Genomic DNA, 6,000 nt, shown 5'->3' with positions numbered 1-6,000 from the left:
GGATACACAGATTCTGACTTTTAGACTGATAAGACTCTCTCAAATCCCCATCAGGGTCATTCTTTACTCTTAACGGAGGAGTTATAGTGTGGTGAAGCACTAAGCAAGGGTGTATCACCGACTCTACTATAGAGGTGGAGTACGTAGCGGCTTGCGAAGCTGCTAAGGAAGTCGTCTGGCTCAGAAAGTTCTTGACAAACCTGGAAGTTGTTCCAGATATGTCTGGGCTCATTACCCTCTATTGTGATAATAGTGGGGCAGTGGCGAACTCCAAGGAGCCAATGAGTCACCGGCGTGGTAAACACATAGAGCGAAAGTATCATCTGATCTGCAAGATAGTGCATCGAAGGGACGTGATCATCACGCAGATCACTTCAGAGCATAATGTTGCTGACCCATTTACAAAGGCTCTCACGGCTACAATTTTTTAGGGTTACCTATGGAGCATGGGTCTAAAGGATCGCCGCGGATGAACTAGGGCAAGTAGGAGATTTTCTTGTATTGGACTTTTATGCCCTAGTTTATTGTTTTGTACTAATTTTTTTGTACACCCCACTTCGCTTTAGGACAAGTGGGAGATTGTTGGGATTGATGCCTTAAAGTCTTGTGTCCTGTAGCTTGTAAACAGTATATACGAACACCAATGATTGTTAATATATGATATTTACTTCACATCTTGTTGTTTTGCTCGGTTATTTGTTTTATTTGCTTTACCACAAACCAATAAACATAAAATCCCTGGTTATCTGTATGTGACTCCAACATGTATATGGTGACATACAAGTAGATCATGTCTTGAGTGATAACCAAAAATGGTCTGTAGTATATGGATATAGGAGGGAAACCTTATCCTGGTAATGCTACGGACGCGGCCTGCTTTGTGGAATGGTCATAAATGTTGTGATTTGCCACAGATGGTCTGATCCTGATCATTCGTGTTGGGGACATGCGAGCAGGGGCGTCCTATACAAAGAGTTTGTATAAGACCTAACCACGAAGTGTTAATGTCTCGTTATGTAACACCGTTCATGACAGAGACTTCACTTCACTAGAATGACCATAGGAACATGACCTCAATCCTAAGTGAGTTGGGAACTCCTGCCATTGAGGGCAGTCCTTTGATTTGTATGGGTACAAGTGGCCAAGTCGCCGATTCAAACCTACAATTTTGAGGATTCGTCTGATTTAGGAGCTGGAAACTCAGCTACACAAGATGGAATTCACTCCTTCCCCGAGGAAGGGGTAAGTAGATAGATGGCTCCCTTAAGGGCTAATTTCGAGGCTTGAACGATGTGGCGCCACACACCTTCTCTTGGCCCGAGAGGTGTTCATACATAGTTGGACTATGTTTTATTGTTCATTAGAGGAATCAGTTGTACTTAAGGAGTGAGATGTAACTATAGGGGCAAAATGGTAAATTGGCCCAGTTGTACATACGAGCATCTGTGAAGGGTCATCATACTCATGATTGGTTATATCCGATGGACAGAGAAATATATCTATGGTAAGAAGAGTTCAGCTGTTGGTCATTAGTGGAATCACTGACAGTTAACGGATGGTGAATATTGTGGTTAAAGAGTTTAGTCAACTATTCACGTACCGTTGGAGCTTCGAGCCATAGGCCCACGAGTCACAGGTCATCATACTCATGATTGGTTAGTTTGAAGAGTCATCACACTGTTGATTGGTTATATCCAATGGACACATAAATATATTTGTAGTGGAAAGAGTGCAGTTTTCGGTCTTTAGTGGAGTGACAAACAGTTAACGGATGGTGGATCTCATGATTAAAGAATTTAGTCAGTTATTCACCTACTGTTGGAGCTTCAAGCTACAGGTCCATAAGGTCCCCTTAGTAGCTCAATGGGTTCAAGTTGAGAATCAGATTTTGGGTTAGTTTGAAGTGTTCAAATTAACAAGAGGGAATTTGATTATATGTGATATAATTAAATTAATTCAATTATATGTGATATAATTGATTTGAGGTATTTGATACATTATCATTGGAGGAATTAATATAAATATGATTTATATTAAATACTATAAAATAGAAAAGGAATTATGGTTTATATGTTTCATATGATGAAATATTAAAACTATAGGTTATAAATATAATATGATAAGTTGGTTATTATATTTATTTATAATATATTAATTATATGATAATTAATTATTCTTTTTCACAATAACAGACTTCAGTGGGAGGTTATTGGTGGTTTATGGTAACGCTGAAATAAAAGGAAAATAGTTTTCCAAAATCAATTCAATTCATTCGAGTCGGTCTCGAAAGTTTATCGCTTAGAGAGCATACACGATCAAGCATCGAGGTTTCTATACGATAGTTACCCGTTGCTACACAATCGAGTAGCAAGTCTATACAATAGGCTTCCTCTTACTACACGATGGAGTATCAAGTCTATACGATAGACTTCCTTCTTCTGTCACATACTCAATCGTCTACTCGATCACTCACCTCCTCCATTCCTCTAGCCAAAGTCATATAGAGCTCACAACTCTTGGATTCTCACACCGAGGATACCAAGGTGCCTTTTTGTAGTGTCTTGTTCCATTCGAGGGTTGAGGTTCAAGTTGCCCTCGATAGTGATCGAGGATTCTTCAATTCGTGTTGTTGGTTGTTCTGATCGTTGCTTTTGAGTTTGCCTGAACGCTGTGTTGATTGATCGAGGGAATACTAGAAGAAGTTCTTCAAAGGTATTGTATACTTGATCCTTTTTTATTGAATTAAAGAAGCATGCTTGTAATTTATTGTTTATGCATAATCACTTGTGTTTGACTGTAAATCTATTTGTTCTTTCTCAATGGAAATTGGAACGATCCGCTTCCGCTCACTACTTCTCTATTTTAGAGTTCCTTCAGATACCTTATTTGGGATTTATAACTCCGATTATGTGCGCTTGCGCATACCGTCAACCCCTGCTCGCATGTCTCCACATGAACGATCAGGATCAGATCATTTGTAGCACTTTACAACAATTATAACATCTACAAAGCAAACCGTATTCGTAATGTCATCAGGTAAGGTACCCAACCTCATTTGTCTACTACAAACCATTTAGGTTATTACTTAAACATGATCCACCTATATGTCTCTTCATACATGTTTAAGTTTCATAAAATAACTTTGGATCTTAGTTTATTGGATTGAATTAATGCAGTCTAAACATTAATAAAATACCTCTTATTTTATTAGATATATAATTTGTCTTTACATACTGAAAGATACACTTGATTTAGGATATTAACTCCAATAATCTCCCACTTGTCATAAAACAAAAGGGATGTATCATATCAAATGCAATACAATGTATAAGTGGATAAAGTTTCAAATACCAAAAATGGGATGTACGGTATCAAATACAATACAATAAACTAGGGCATATAATATACCCAATAACATCTCCCACTTGCCCTAGATTAAGTGACTCATATCTTGTAGACCCATGCTCTCTAGGTGACCCTAAAAAACGTTAGTCGTAGAAGCCTTTGTAAATGGATCAGCAACATTGTGCTTCGAGGCAATCTGTGTGACGATCACATCTCCTCATTGAACAACCTCCCCAATGAGATGATACTTGCGCTCTATATGTTTTCAACTTTTGTGTGATAATCACATCCTTGTTTGATGCTCCGCCATACCATAGCTCCTTCATTCAGAGTGAACACTGATCCTAATGTGGTTTTCTTGAAATCCTTATCAGTCTTAAAATTAGAGTCAACGTATCATGTAAGGATCAAATCCTTAGCACCATACACAAGCATATAGTTTCTTGTTCTCCTAAGATACTTGAGAATGATTTTGATGATGTCCAGTGATCAAATCCTCGAATGGACTGATATCTACTAACCACTCCCACTACATGGTAGATATCGAGCCAAGTACACAGCATGGCATACATAAGCCTACCTTGAAGGAAATCGGAACTAAGATTTCCATGAGTAGTGAAAACAAGACTATTCCAAATTACAACCATGAATGAACATATATTTATAGTCGACTTCAAACAAGCGGTTATACAATTCAAATGCAGAAATTATAGCATGAACAATACAAATGAACAGAGAGCAAACTCTGTACAAACATAGGCAGAAGCGTCTCCACGCTTCGTTGGGCACGAACGCTCGAACAACAGAAACCTCAACCGCAACACCGCACGAACACAGCACGATAACATGAACACTTCGCGCTCGTCCTCAATGATCGCTTCGGTCACGATCTCCTCCGCAACATGAACGGCCTCCAAAAAACCTCAACGATGTCGAGTTAAGTCTGACACCACCTACAAGGCGAACTTGGTATTCTCGGTGTGAGAATCCAGAGGTGGGCTCTGTTCGGACTTGGTATGAGGCAGACGAAGGAGGAAACAACGATCGCGTACACGACTGGGCGAGTGGGAGATGGTGAAAACCTATCGTATAGGTCGATGCCCAATCGTTTAGATAAATCTATGCGATCATATAGCAAAAGCTATGTGATCGTTTAGCTCGATCTGTCGCCTACAGACACTATACGATCGTTTACCTTGGGCCAGCGATTGTATAGCAAAGCTATGCGATCGTTTAGTAAATACTGCACGATCGTTTAGCTCTACTCTGCACGATTGTTTAGCTCGCCCAGCCGTCGTTTAGTAAATCCGAATTTACTTGACGACTTCGTGAGTTTCTTTTGTACGAGAGAAAACTCAAAAACCTTTTCAAATGTTTGTAAAAAAAACTTATTTTCAAAATAGGAAACCACTTTCCTTTTAAACTCACGGTTACCATGATCCAATAACCACCCACTCATATGGTTATTAAAAGAAAAAGAATTAATTATTTAATAATTAATATTATTATGAACATAAATGATAACCAACTTATTATACTATATTTATAACCTATAGTTTTAATATTTCATCTCATGAAACATATAAACCATAGTTCTTTTTCTTTTCCATGGTACTTAATGTAAATCTCATTTACATTAACCCTTCACTTGATGTATCTCATACACCACACCGATTATATCATATATAATCAAAATGCCTCTTTTCAATTTGAACATTTCAAATCAATACCAAGAACTAATCCTCAACTGAATCCATTGAGCTACCAAGGGGACCTCATGAACCTGTAGCTCGAAGCTCCAACGGTACATGAATAACTGACTAAACTCTTTAATCACGGGATCCACCATCCGTTAACTGTCGGGCACTCTATTAAAGACCGACAGCTGAACTCTCCTTACCACAGATATATTATGTGTCCATCTTAACCAATAAGCAGTGCAACAACCCTTCACAGATAACTTGTAAGTACAACTGGGCCAATAACCATTATGCCCCTGTAGTTACATCTGTCTCCTTAAGTACCACAGATCCCTCTAATGAAAATAAATCATAGTCCTACGATGACTGAGTCTTCTCTTCCAAAGAGAAGATGTGGCCACTATGTTCAAGCCCTGGAATCAGCCCTTAAGGGAGCAATCTCTCTACTTATCCCTGCTTCGAGAAAGGAGTGAATTCCATCTTATGTATTAAGTTCCCAGCTCCCAAATCAGGCAAGTCCCCAACAAGGTAGGCATGTTGAGTTGGCAATCTGGCCACTCCCACCTATATTAATCAGAGGACCGCCCTTAAAGGCAGGAGTTCCCAAAACACTCAGGATTAAGTTGTGTCACCTACGGTCGTTTAGGTGAGATGCAAGTCTCTAGTATCAATGGTGTTATATACAAAGTCTAATCATCTCGTGGTCTAGGTCTTATACAAACTCTTTGTATAGGACACCCCCACTCCACGTCTCCACATGAATGGTTAGAATCTACCATCTGTAGTAGTTTACAATACTTGTAAACCTCTATAAAGCGGGTCGTATCTGTAGTGTCACCAGGATCAGGTATCCCACCTTAATCCTTATACTACAGAGCGATTTAGGTTATCACTTAAGGCATGATGCACTTGTATATCATATATACATGCTTAAGTTCACATAAGATAACCAAGG

Source organism: Benincasa hispida, chromosome 12, assembly GCF_027475165.1.
Source record: "Benincasa hispida cultivar pf3 chromosome 12, pf3_genome.v1.1, whole genome shotgun sequence".
Lineage (NCBI taxonomy): Eukaryota > Viridiplantae > Streptophyta > Magnoliopsida > Cucurbitales > Cucurbitaceae > Benincasa > Benincasa hispida.
The sequence above is the reverse complement of the archived record's forward strand: the minus strand, read 5'-3'. Positions refer to the sequence as shown.